General features: G+C 45.7%; 1 protein-coding gene across 5 annotated transcripts in view; it reads right to left on the bottom strand.

Moving 5' to 3' along the window:
• The window catches only part of LOC119969682 (rho GTPase-activating protein 39-like), a 246,893-nt gene that overhangs the window by 128,648 nt on the left and 103,471 nt on the right, over positions 1-14,774 (bottom strand). Inside the window, exon 1 of one of the 5 annotated variants that reach the window (XM_038803654.1) lies at positions 6,811-7,281. The exons of the other annotated variants lie outside the window; for them this stretch is intronic. The gene's annotated coding sequence lies outside the window, so the exon portion shown is untranslated. Of the gene's footprint in view, positions 1-6,810; positions 7,282-14,774 lie in introns of those variants that run through there. 5 annotated transcript variants of the gene reach the window in all.

Consider the following 14,774-nt stretch of genomic DNA (forward strand, 5'->3'; position numbering starts at 1 on the left):
TGCACGGAAAAGTTTGCCCACCCCTAGACTAGACCATGGGTGATTTTCCATGACTGCATGCATTTCCTCTGGGTGCTCCGGTTTCCGCCTGTAGTCCCAAGATTTGCAGGTCAGGTGGATTGGCCATGCTAAATTGTCCCTCAATGACCAAAATCTGCAGTGAGATAGTGGATCCATTAGTTACAATATTTCAAAATTCTCTGGACGCGGGAAAGGTTCCAGTAAACTGGAAAACTGCTCAAAAAGAGGGGGGGACAATGGAAAGGTAACTTATTAACTAAATGGGGAGAATCTTTGGGGTGCTCCGTTGCAGAGGGATCTGGGTGTCCTCGTACACGAGTTGCAAAAAATTGTCATGCAGCTACAACAGGTAATAAAGAAAGCAAATGGAATGTTGGCATTAATAGCTAACGGAATAGAGTATAAAGGTAAGGAAGTGTTGTTGCAACTGCACTCCATCTGGAGTGTTGTGATGAGATCATCCATGATCATACTGAACAGTGGAGCAGGCTTCAAAGGCAAAATTGCCTACTCCTGCTCGTAGTTCTTACGTTCTAAGAAATAACTATTCTGTCTAATTCCACCTTCCAGCTCTTGGTCTGTAACCCTGTAGGTAACAACACCTCAAGCACAAATCTGGTGACCTTGATTAATTAAGGGGATCGGGGGTTATGGGGAGGAAGCGTGGAAAATAGGGATGAGGAACATTTCAGCCATGATCGGATGGCAGAGCAGACTCGATGTGCCGAATGTCCTACTTCTGCTCCTATATTTATTTTGTAGTCGAAGGGTAGATGAGGTTACAGGGATACGATAAAGGGAGTTGGCCTAGGTAGGGTGCTCTTTCAAATGGTTGGTGCAGGCTCAATGGGGCAAATGGCCTCGTCCTCTACTGAAAATGAAAATAAAAAGAAAATCGCTTATTGTCACAAGTAGGCTTCAATGAAGTTACTGTGAAAAGCCCCTAGGCGCCACATTCCGGCGCCTGTCCGGGGAGGCTGGTACGGGAATCGAACCAAGCTGGCCTGCTTGGTCTGCTTTAAAAGCCAGCGATTTAGCTCAGTGAGCTAAACCAGCCCCTGTAGGGATTCTATGGATTCACCAGGATGTCACCTGGGATGGAGCATTTTAGCCATGAAGAAAGTCTGGATAAGCTCGGGTTGTTTTCTTTGGAGCAGAGAAGACAGAGGGAACCAGATTGTGTAGAAGGCATGGTCAGAGCGATTAAAAAGCATGTGTTCCCCATAGTTGAAAGGCCAATAGATTATCATAGACTTTACAGTGCAGAAGGAGGCCATTCAGCCCATCGAGTCTGCACCGGCTCTTGGAAAGAGCACCCTACCCAAGGTCAACACCTCCACCCTATCCCCATAACCCAGAACCCCACCCAACACTAAGGGCAATTTTGGACACTAAGGGCAATTTATCATGGCCAATCCACCTAACCTGCACATCTTTGGACTGTGGGAGGAAACCGGAGCACCCGGAGGAAACCCACGCACACACGGGGAGGACGTGCAGACTCCGCACAGACAGCGACCCAAGCCGGGAATCGAACCTGGGACCCTGGAGCTGTGAAGCAATTGTGCTATCCACAATGCTACCGTGCTGCACCAATAATAAGGGGGTAATAATAAGGAGGTTTAGAGGGGATTTGAGAAAAAGATTTTTCAGCCAGAGCATAGTGGGAATCTGGAATGCGCTGCCTGGGTGGATAGTTGCGGCTGGAAACCTCAGAATGTTTAAAAAGTTCTTGGATGCGCACTTGAAATATCATAACATTCAAGGCCAAGTGCTGGGAATTGGAATTAGTGTAGAGTTAGTTGTTTTTTTGTTTGTGCAGGCTTCATGGGCCTCCTATGTACCGTATGACTCTAAAACTATCAATTGTTGTAAAAACCCACAATGTGGCTGACTTATTGCCCTCTGAAATACCAAACAAGCCACTCAGTTAAAAGGGAATTACGAATGAGCAAATGCTGGCATGGCCACAAAATACCCTTGGAGAGACGAGTATCACATCAAAATAGTCGAAGGGACCAAGCAACCAGGCCCCTCCGGATGATGCACTGGGGTGAGGGGGGGTATCCTTTTCCGCTCGCAGTTTCCACTCTGGGGCATGGAGCATCCAGCTGTGGTAGCCCCCCCCCCCCCCCCCCCCCCCCACCCCGGACTTGGAGTCATCTGCAGAGGGGCCTCTCTATGAAGCTGGCATCCTTCCCACCCGGCAGGGTTTGGTGTACTGCACTGTCCTAAGATATCAACCTGAGCTGGGCTATGAAATATTAAAATCCAGGCCCTAGTCTGTCACTTGGAATGTTCCCTGGCAACAGGAATGTTCCCTGGAAACAGGAATGTCCCCCCCCCCCCCCCCCCCCACCCACCTGTTTCCATGCCCTGGGGCCAGTAAATCTCTGCCCTAGGTTTCAGTTGCAGTCGTATGGGATGACAACAGGCAGCGGGCATTCATAGTATGTCAGCCAGCAGCTGCTTGACTTCAGCATAGAACTGGGAACAGCTCAATGGCTGGAGATCAGATCCAGCGGAGTGGAAAAAAAGCTGAGGGGAAAAGAAATGAGAAGGCACGACACACCTCTAATTAACAACATTACAAGAGACAGATCACTTTTATTAAATACATTTAGAGTACCCAATTATTATTTTTTTCCAATTAAGGGGCAATTTAGTGTGGCCAATCCACCTAACCTGCACAGTTTTGGGTTGTGGGGGTGAAACCCACGCAGACTCGGGGACAATGTGCAAACTCTCCACCGTCAGTGACCCAGGGGATTCGAACCCAGGTCCTCAGCGCCATAGTCCCAGTGCTAACCACTGTGCCGCGTGCCGCCCAAGAGATGGATCACTTTGTTTTTTTAAAAAACTAGTTTGTTAAAGACTTTAAAGAACAGAGTTGCACATTCACCCGGTGTTTGCGTGGGTTTTACCCCCACAACCCAAATGATGTGCAGGCGAGGTGGATTGGCCATGTTAAATTGCCCCTTAATTGGAAAAAATGAATCGGGCACTCTAAATTTATTTAAAAAAAGAAGAGTTGGCAGATCAGTAGATCTATCTACCAAGGACAGGTGATCGCAGATGGGATACAAAGTGAAGTTATCCATTTTGGTGGGAAAAATAGGAAAGCAGGATTTTTTTAGGTGAATCATAGAAGCCCTACAGTGCAGAAGGAGGCCATTCGGCCCATCGGGTCTGCACTGAACCTTCAAAAAAGCACCCTACCGGGGCTGCACGGTGATGCAGTGGGTTAGCCCTGCTGCCTCACGGTGCTGAGGTCCCAGATTCGATCCCGACTCTGGGTCACTGTCCATGTGGATTTTGCACATTCTCCCCGTGCTTGCGTGGGTTTCGCCCCCACAACCCAAAGATGTGCAAGGATCACGCTAAATTGCTCCTTAATTGGAAAAATGAATTGGGTACTCTAAATTTAATTTTTAAAAAGAGCACCCCACCAATGCCCAAGCCCCCGCCCTATCCTTCTACTCCACCTGACCTTTGGACAGTAAAGGGACAATTTAACATGGCCAATCCACACCTAACCTGCATATCTTTGGACTGTGGGAGTAAACCAGAGCTCCCGGAGGAAACTCACGCAGACATGGGGAGAACGTGCAGACTCCATAGTCAGTCACCCGAGGTCAGAATGAAACCCTAGAGCCAGCAGTGCTAACCACTGTGCCACCGTGCCACCCCCAAGAGGTGAGAGACTGGGACATGTTTGAATTCAGGGAAACTCGAGAATCCTTGTACACGAGTTCCAGAAAGTTAACATGCAACAAGCAATTAGGAAGACAAATGGTACGTTAGCTTTTGTTGTCAAAGACTTGGGAGTATGATAATAAAAATGGCTTAGCACATTGCATTGGTGAGGCCATACATGCAGTACAGTATTCAATTTGGTCTCCTTAAAAGGATAGAGTTGCCCAGGAAGGAGTGGAACAAAAGTTCACTTGGCTGGTTCCCAGGATCAGGGAATTTGAAGAGATTGAGTAGACTAGGCCTATATTTCTATGACTTTTCTGAACGGGAAGGGCAGCATGGTAGCGCAGTGGTTAACACTGCTACCTCTCAGTGCAGAGGACCTGGGTTCGCTCCCGGCCCCGGGTCACTGTCTGTGTGGACTTTGCACGTTCTCTCAGTGTCTGCATGGGTCTCAACCCCACAACCCAAAGATGTGCAGGGTAGGTAAGTAACACCTTAATTGGGAAAAAAAAGAATTGGGATACTTGAAATTTTAAAAAGAGGCTTTTCTTAAGGGGTTTAAACAAGGTAGATGTTACTAAACTGGTTCCCCCGGCTGGGCAAATTAGAACATGGGTCAAAATTGCTGAATAAGGGGTGGCCATGTAAGACGGAGATGAGTAAATATATTTCAAAAACAAAATACTTCAGACGCAGGAAATTTGAAATAAAAACTGAAGAATGCTGTCCAGGTGAAGATGTGGAGATGCCGGCGTAGGACTGGGGTGAGTACAGTAAGAAGTCTTACAACACCAGGTTAAAGTCCAAAAGGTTTGTTTCATTGACCCGAAACATTGGGATTCTTGCCACAGAATCTGCCTGCCCTGCTTAGAAATGTTTTTTTTAAATGAATTTAGAGTACCCAATTCAGTTTTTCCAATTAAAGGGCTAAATTGCCCTTTAATTGGAAAAACTGAATAGGGTACTCTAAATTCTCTTTCCATAGCCAATCCACCTACCTTGCACATCTTTGGGTCGTGGGGGCGAAACCCACGCAGAATGACCCAGAGCTGGGATCGAATCTGGGACCTCGGTGCTGTGAGACTGCAGTGTTAACCACTGATCCACCGTGCTGCCCTAGAAATGTTTTCATTTGTCCATTTTTGGTATTCTCTACCCGAGAGAACCATCCATGTTCAGCTGTTGCGTTTATCCAAGACAGAGGTTGATAGATGTTTGGCTGGTAAGGGACAAGGGGATAGTATAGGAAGATGAAGTCGAGGGAGAAGATCGGCCGTGATCTTGTTGAATGGTGGTGCAGTCTCGAAAGGCTGACCCCAGTTCACACTTCTTATGCCCGCTTATGCCACCCAAAAATGATCTTACAGATCAGCGCAGATTTATGGGATATGCTATAATCAGTGATCAGTACTGATCACCCAGTACTGCTTTCACAGCTTATGTTTGCAGTGTTACTGTAAGCCTACTTCTGACAACAATAAAGATTATTATTGCACTCCTTCCTGGCACCAGCAAATAAAAAGGCAGCAGCTTCTAAAGTGCTTCTCAACTGATACCAAGACAAGGTGGCAGGCATCTTTTAGTTACTGGCTGCAGCTAATGGTACGAGGACAATGATTCTGCGATGGGATTCTATGATTGGGCAGCATTTGCAGAATAATCCAGAGTGCGCTAATAGCTACACTAAGAACCAATTTAAGATAATCAGTTATGCTCATAACATGGTTCATTTGTGCTTGCTAGCCGTGCTATCGGATCTAAACGCAGGGACCCATTCTCTGTGAACAAATGGAATGCGTTAAAGCCTCGGCCTTCTTTGAATTAGCCAGGGGTTGGTGGAACCCCACCGCTCCTTGCTCCACGACAATGCCTCAGCCAGAATGGCCTTGTGTAGCCACCTGGGGTGACCACTGCCCAACACAAAATGGAAGATTACAAGGAATGCAGGGAAAATGGACATGTTCCAAAAGCAAGCAGCTTGCAAAGCGCTTGTGTATTCTGGCTACTGCAGAAACCAGTTCTGACTGCTGCAGAAACCAGACAGCACTGTGAAAGAAAACAAGTTAGCATACTAATGAGGCGATACTGGCCGATCCCCAGGTACAATGGAAACAAGTTAACACAAATCGATACATTAAATGGAAGGCCAGACTTTTCGGCACCAAAGGAAGTCCAAAACAATAAGTCCCAAGAACCGCCCAGGGACCAAGGTTCTGCCCCGTTATTGGGGAATTCAAATCAATCGATTGGGAAGAGACCTCATCAATTGCAAGTGAATAGAGGGTCCGCCCAGACCCCAAGAGAGGTATAAAACAGAGACCCTGACCCCAGCTCTCTCTCTCTGCCAGCCTCTCCTTGACCAGCTAGCCCTCCCAGCAGAACACCGTTGCAGCAGAAGAACCCTGTGGAGGAGAGGTCTGGACAGCAGCCGCCAACAAGTAAGTGTCACAACGCACGCTACGAGAGTAGACACTCCTGACCCCCTTTAGTCCATAACTACTGGAAGCCTGTGGACCCAGGACAAAGCTAGAGGCCGTTGTTCCCTGATCCGGCAGTCCCCTTATCCAGGTAAGTATTTGGCCTATTAGTGGTAGGATTAGCCTAGTCTTTTAGTTTTATATGCATGATTAGTAGATTACTGTATTATAATAAACGTGTCTTGTTTGAAATTACTAACTGGTGTATGGATTTATTGCTTTGAACTTGAAACTTGTGGCGGTATCTTAACGATACTTGGCAACTCTAGAGCTAAGGAACGAAACAGAGCCAAATTGAGTGTTACGCACACTCACCCAGAACGAGCAACACTTGCCAAACAAGCAGTACTCTTTTTTTATGCAGTATACATGATGATTGTTTGAAATTTGGCAATCTTGCATTTGTCCCAATGAGAAAAGAACACGTCTTTATACCTGGATAATTCAGAAGGCCATCATATTTACTGTGAAGTATTCCTGGAAGATTGAGTCAGCAAGGAATGCTTGCAGAATCGTTACAATACCTACACTAGGCGAGTGCATTGTACCAAGCAATACCTCTAGCCGGCAGAGTACAAAATGAATAAGAGAGGAAGAAAATAGCTTCGCTCACCCGACAAGCTAATACAATCTCTTTGATGTCTGGCCTCTTCATTTGTAATCAGCACTTGAATCCTTCATTCCTCTTCCTTCCGGAGTAACAAACAGGGGCTGAGACACGGCACTGGGCAGCTTGTGCCATCTATGCTGGGATCATCGGGGCATCAAAGAGACAGAGAGTCCTCAGCGTGATTGCTGTGCAGATTTATCTACTGAATTAATCCTCAAGAGAGAAGAAAAAGACTGCAGTGCCACGGAAAGAGAGTGAAACGCCAATCTTTGTGGAAACTGCTTTGGTGTTTTCTTTTATAAAAGAGAGAGACGAGCTGCAGTGGATCAAAACAGGCAGTGTCCTTTCTCCCCATTCGGGAACAGATCAAGAGAATGACACACAAACGAGACGACTGCAGACTTACTGATGTTGACGAAAATCAATAATCATAAACACGTAAGCATCGAAGGAAGAAAACGCACACAGAGCAAAGATTTCCAAAATCACAAGTGATGGCAGCAAGTCACTAAACGGTGAACAGTTTGCTCTCGAGCATGGGGGGTAGCTGTGTTCTGCAGAGGGGCTCCACCACCGCCAGAATAAACTCAAGAACTGATCGGCGATTTAACAGTGTTTAAATTACAGCTTGAAATTTATTAAAGTATTACCTCTCAATGACAAAGCGCAAATCATTTCCAGGCGTCCTTCGTTCTCTGCATCGCCGCACAAATATTTCCGTTGAAATTGTATTTTCCAGGTTTTCACAAGTCGCCCAAAATTCAATTGCTGGTTCAAAGAGTTAGGACTGATTTGGGAAATTTGATCCAGAATGTTTGCGCCAGGAATGGGGGAGGAGAAGAGAAGGAAAGGAGACGGAGAGGGGGGTAAAATCGAAGACTGACTTGACAGTGACTGATGATGTTTTGAGATTCTACAATTGCTTATGAGGCCCACTAAAGGATTCCAGAAAGTTTGATCCAAGATAGCCAATTACTTTTGTAGTTTTTCGCCGTTTGTTGGTTGAATTATCATTTCAAATTCTGTATACTATTTAGTTGTTTTTTTTGCAACACGGCCATTGTTTTCCTTTCGGCGGCTGTTACTGCCATTTAGAAGTTTGAGACTGTGGGTCTCCAATAGTGTACCAAGTGTATCAGTATTTGTTGTTACTGTCCCCTCAAATTCTGCAAACCACTTTTGAAAATGAATATGTCAGATTTGTGGCAAGACAAAACTGCACTGAACCACCGGCTGAGAATCAATGAGTTGAAGATTCCCAACTTTAAGATGGTTGCTGGGCAAAAGCAAAATTGTAACAGAATCTTCACTGACGGGTGCACCCAGCAGGACCCCCCCCCAAACACGGTCCAGTGCCAGGAGGCAACCACAGCAGGCGACAAGGCCGCATAGCGATATTGGCGGACCACTGGAGGCTCCCAAACAGGGACTTTCTCCCCACCCTCAAAAAGCTCCCTCTCAGGGAAGCACAGCCAGCTATAGGCCCCACACGACCCAGACGGAATACCTCCGGCATCTGTCTGGGCCAGCTGGCGCTCGCTCAGCTGTCGTTTTATTCTGCAATTTTTTTTCCCTTTTGTATCTTTCTCGACCAGCTATTGGCATTAATGAACGTTCTGCATGCATGATAATCAAAACACCACAGGTGCTGCTGTAACTTGTGTTGGTTTTGTCTTATTAGAACAAAGAACAAAGCAAATTACAGCACAGGAACAGGCCCTTCGGCCCTCCAAGACTGCACCGACCATGCTGCCCATCTGAACTAAAACCCCCCACCCTTCTGGGGACCATATCCCTCTATTCCCATTCTATTCATCTTTCGCCAAGCAGCCTCTTAAAAGCCACTGTTGTAGGCAGCACGGTGGCGCAGTGGTTAGCACTGCTACACACGGCGCTGAGGACCTGGGTTCGATCCCGGCCCCGGGTCACTGTCCGTTATCCTGTAACTTTTCATAAAATATTAAAACTCCCATAAACATTTCCAGAAACTCTACTAGAAAAGGGCGGCATGGTGGCGCAGTGGTTAGCACTGCTGCCTCACAACGTCAAGGACCCGGGTTCAATCCCGGATCACTGTCTGTGCGGAGTTTGCACATTCTCCTCTTGTTTGCATGGGTCTCACCCCTAAACCCTAAAAGATGTGCGGGGTAGGTGTATTGGCCACACACTAAATTGCCCCTTAACTGGAAAAAAAAAAGAATTGGGTACTCTAAAGTAGGATATACACGGCTGAGATGAGAAGATGCGAGGCCATGAATGGATTTAAGCACAAGGAAGGGAATTTTAAATTGCAACTATTGTGGGATTCAAAGCCAATGCAAGTCAGCAACGATAGGGAGCGTGAGGTTGTGAATGGCAGAGTTTTGAATGAGCTGAAGTCTATTGATGGGTGAAAATTGAGTGCGCACCCTGCAATAGCAAGTCTGGTGGAAACAAAAACATGGACAGTGTCATGAGAATGTCACTTTAAGAAATGTTTGGCTGCTCATGTTACTGCAGTGATGTCAGAGTGTGGGTGGAGCCGAGCTCTGGCTCTGCTTTTTAGTTTCACTTTGAGAAAAGCTCGAGTGTGTCTGTTTTTTTAGTTTTGTTTTAGTGTTGGAGCTGAAGCCAGATGAGGCAGGTGTACTGCTGTTCTCACTGCCATGAAAAGACTATCACTTGATCAGTTGGTGAATTCAGAATTATAAATGTTCTCAGTAGTGAATGTAAACCGGATATGCTTCTGTTAAAAGGTGTTTCTTCTGTCTTCTGGATGGTGTTTGGGAAGTTATTACAGATTACTTAGTGTTGTATTCTTTGGGGGTTATATTTGAATTGATGGTTGCTAAGATGTTCACTGTATGTTTTAAAAAGGTTAACTTGAGTTCATAGAATAAACATTGTTTTGCTTTAAAAAATATACTTTTCCATTTCTGCTGTACCACACCTGTAGAGTGGGCCGTGTGCTCCCCATACCACAATCTATTAAAAGTTGTGGGTCAGGTGAACTCCTTGATACACTTCTGTGTTCTCGAAACCGTGGCTCATAACAACAGGGATTTCAGCAGCTTCCGAGGCTGTATAGGGCACTGATTCAACCCCATTTGGGGTATTGGGAGCAGTTTTGGGCCCCGTATCTAATGAAGGATCTGCTGGCCTTGGAAAGGGTCCAGAGGAGGTTCACAAGAATGATCCCTGGAATGAAGAGCTTGTCATATGAGGAATGGTTGGGTCTATACCCGTTGGAGTTTAGAAGGATGAGGGGAATTTTGAAACTTACAGGATACTGCGAGGCCTGGATAGAGTGGACGTGAAGAGGATGTTTCCATTTGTAGGAGAAATTAGAACCAAAAGACACAATCTCAGACTAAAGGGATGATCCTTTAAAACAGAGATGAGGAAGAATTTCCTCAGCCAGAAGATGGTGAATCTGTGGAACTCTTTGCTGCAAAAGGCTGTGGAGGCCAAGTCACTGAGTGTCTTTAAGACAGAGATGGCCAGGTTTCTGATTAATAAGGGGATCAGGGATTATAGGGAGAAGGCAGGGGAATGGGGGGATGGGAAACATATCAGCCATTGAATGGCGGAGCAGACACGATGGGCCGAGTGGTCAAATTCTGCTCCTGTGTCTTATGGCCTTATGGAGTGGAGGCTGATTTCATGGAGGTGGAAATTGGCATTCTTTAAGTGATTTTTTTTTGTTTGTTTGTTTTATAAATTTAGAGTACCCAATTTTTTTTTCCTATTAAGGGGCAATTTAGTCTGGTCAATCCACCTATCCTGCACATTTTTGGGTTGTGGGGGCAAAACCCACGCAAACACGGGGAGAATGTGCAAACTCCACATGGACAGTGACCCAGAGCCGGGATCGAACCTGGGACCTCGGCGCCATGAGGCAGCAGGTCTAACCCACTGCGCCACCGTGCTGCCCTGCTTAAGTGATTTTAAAGGTTACTTGAGGGCCACACTTTGCAAGTCATCAAGGACACTGATAATGGAGAATGAAGACTGTGACAAGGAAAAATACTACCGTTAGTTACTGGATAATTTCTTGTTCGATAAATATTGTACACACGGCTCAGTGACTCGCAGAGCAGTAGAAATCAGTAACTGTACAGCAGGGCATCGGCATTACATATGGACGTTACAGTAGCTGTGTGAGTTCCTGCAGTAGTTACACGGTTATGGTACTGGACTAGCAATCCTGGGGCTGAATGCTCAAATCCCACTGTGACAAAACTTCAAGTAATAAATCTGCTCATTTGTAAGCTAGCACCAAGGGAAAGCTGACCAAGAGGGAAAACCTGCAGAACTGGGCGGATTCAATCACATATCTTCAGGGACCCCTGCAGCCACTTTGCTGGCCATTCAGTGCACCACCACTGCCACCTTCTCAAAGCAACAAGGCATAGACAATAAACACAGCCTCAAAAGCTCGAAACAGGCCCATTGCGCCTGCTCCGTCCATCATACATGATGATCTTGGCTGATCCGTATCAACTCCACCTTTCTGCCCTATCCTCATATCCCTCGACTTCCTGTGCCGGCACTGTGCACATCCCAGAAACACCATCAAATAGTGCTGAGAGAAAAATCATTTTGAATTCCCCTTAGGAGATTTTTAAAATATTTTTTTATTGGACGTGGGCATCATGCCAGAATTTGTTGCCCACCCCCAATTTCCCTTGAGTAGGTGATGGTGAGCCATCTTCTTGAACCATCTGCTGGCACACCCACATTGCTGTGAGGAAGCGAGCTCCAGGATTTTGATCAAGCAACAGTGATTCAACAACAGTGACACAGTTCCAAGTTGAGATGTTGTGTGGCTTGGAGGGGAAATTTAAAACTGCTCCTGATGGTCGAGTGTACAAATGACTATGGTATTGAACTCCAACAATCGGACTGAACATTGGCCAGCTTTGTTAATCTCAGGTAGAATAAAGCCACCATTACTACGGACCACAAGTGCAAGACACAGGAGCTAGGGAGAAAGAACGACCAAGCCAGAAAGAAAAGTTGCACTTATGCAGTGCTTTTCACAGCCTCCGGACATCTCAAAACGATTTACAGCCAATGAAGTATTTATGAAGTAGTTACTGCTTTAAAAAAAAAAAAAATTTAGAGTACCCAATTCATTTTTCCAATTAAGGGGCAATTTAGCGTGGTCAATCCACCTAGCCTGCACATCTTTGGGTTGGGGGGTGAAACCCACGCAAACATGGGGAGAATGTGCAAACTCCACACGGACAGTGACCCAGAGCCAGGATCGAACCTGGGACCTCGGCGCCGTGAGACTGCAGTGCTAACCACTGCGCCACCATGCTGTCCCAATGTAGTTACTGCTTTAATGTAGGAAATGCGACAGCCAATATGCACACAGCAAATTCCCAATTGCAGCAATATGACAATGAATAGATATATTTTAGTGATGTTTAGTGCAGCACGGTGGCACAGTGGGTAGCACAGCTGTCTCAAGCCGCCGAGGTCCCAGGTTCGATCCCGGCTCTGGATCACTGTCCGTGTGGAGTTTGCACATTCTCCCCGTGTTTGCGTGGGTTTTGCCCCCACAACCCAAAGATGTGCAGGGTAGGTGGATTGGCCACGCTAAATTGCCCCTTAATTGGAAAAAATGTATTGGGCACTCTAAATTTAATAGAAAAATAAAAATGTTAGTGATGTTGATTGTGAGATAAATATTGGCCAAGACCTGGAGGATGGGCCCGGGATTTAAAGTCCCACCGGAAAGACAGCACCTCCAATAGTGCAGTGCTCTCTGAGCACTGCGCTGAAGGGTCAGTCTTGATGTTTGTGCTTAAGCGATAGAGTGGGACCTGAAGCTGGAACCTTGTGATTTTAGAGGCGAGAGAACTGCCAGCCAAGGTTCCCACTCTGTTTCAACTATTAGTGATATTACTGATAACTATCCAGTGGTCCTTGCTAAAATCTGCAGGTACACGCGACGATGACCAGATCCACTTCATCCTCCACAACCTCTCCCACAGTCAAATAACTCACCATCACTCCGTTCAGACTCTACACAAAAAGGACCAGACGTCCCTCTCATAAAAAAGCACCAGAGGTCCATTATTACTCAGAACTACTCCCCAGCATGAATCAATACATTTGGAGATTATGAGAAAACACTGTTCTGTTTGAATATATATAAACAAACACACAGTTCCGTCTCTGCGGTTTAATTCTGCACACCAAAGTGTAAAAGGCAGGTTACTAACATGCAGTCATGTTCTATCTCAACAGTACAATGTCCACACAGGAATTCATAATTAATCAGACACACAACAACCTCACCAGTGATAATGGGAGATAACACAATTTACTTTAAAACCTACAGAATAATTACAACATTTGGCAGGGCAATTGACAATGAATGCTCATGAAAAATTCAGACTAATTCATCTGATGTGGCAGCGCATGTAGACTCAAAAGTTTTATTTTTAATGCCCTTCTCTCGCAGTTGTTCTCATTCGAATTCTCATTTGTTCACTCCTCCACTCTAACTTGTTGGACACCATCATAGAAGAAGGGGCACCAATCCTGACTCATGTCTTTCATCACAGCTTAATGCATATTCTTAGGATCAACCAGCATCCTCAAGAACCACGGCCCACTCAAGATAATTCCTTATCTTCAACAAAGTCCGACTGCTGGTGACTGATGCAGAGAGGGAACCCAGTGAGAGCTTTTCATGTCATTTGCATTTTTCCAACAATGACTCTCAGAAAGTTACAACATAAGCTCAAATAATTTAGGACATTATAAGAGCTAGAGAAATAAATTATGAAAACATCTGCACATTTTATTACCTGTGTCACAAAGAAATTTACAGCTAATAAAGTACGTTTGAAGTTCAGCAACGTAGAAGGAATGTAAAACTGTAAGAGAATATTATCGAGTGAAGGATTAGTTTATTAATAGGAGGGAGGGAAATGAATTGAATGCTACCATTCAAGCTGGGAGATTTTGGATGGCCCACCAACCACATTTTAATACAGACCAGAATTCACTCCAATCTAGTGCTCAAGCTGGGAAAGCTCATACCCAAACTTCAAAACCTAGGACTTTGCTCCTCCCTCTGCAAATGGATCCTCGACTTCCTGAACCAGAGACCACAATCAGTAAGGATAAACAACAATACCTCCTCCACGATAATCCTCAATACCCAGTAAGACTGCGCATTTAGTCCCCTACTATACTCCATATACACACACACGACTGTGTGGCAAAATCCAGCTCCAACTCCATCTACAAATTTGCTGATGACATGACCGTAGTGGGTTGGATCTCAAACAACGATGAATCAGAGTACAGGAGGGAGATAGAGAACCTAGTGGCCTGGTGCAATCTCTCTCTCAATATCAGCAAAACTAAGGAGCCGGTCATCGACTTCAGGTCCCAGTTCGATCCTGGCTCTGGGTCACTGTCCGTGTGGAGTTTGCACATTCTCCCAGTGTCTGCATGGGTTTCGCCCCCACAACCAAAAAATGTGCAGAGTAGGTGGATTGGCCACGCTAAATTGTCCCTTAATTGGAAAAAATAATTGGGTAATCTACATTTTTATAAAAACATTGAAACTACGACCAAGGTCACAACAGCGCCTATACTTCCTCAGGAAACTAAGGAAATTCGACATGTCCACATCAACTCTCACCAATATTTACAGATGCACCACAGAAAGCATCCTATCTGGCTGCATCACAACTTGGTATATCAACTGTTCGGCCCAAGACCAAAAGAAACTACAAAGAGTCGTGAACACAGCCCAGTCCATCACGCAAACCCTCCTCCTCTCCAGTGACTCTGCCTACACCTCCCGCTGCCTCGTGAAAGCGGGGCAGCATAATCAAAGACCCCGCCTACCAGGGTTATTCTCTCTTCCATTGGGCAGAAGATACCCAAGTCTGAGAAGATGCACTAACAGATTCAAAGACAGCTTCTTCCCCGCTGTTAGCAGACTCCTGAATGGC

This window comes from Scyliorhinus canicula, chromosome 7 (assembly GCF_902713615.1).
Source record: "Scyliorhinus canicula chromosome 7, sScyCan1.1, whole genome shotgun sequence".
Taxonomy (NCBI): Eukaryota; Metazoa; Chordata; class Chondrichthyes; order Carcharhiniformes; family Scyliorhinidae; genus Scyliorhinus; species Scyliorhinus canicula.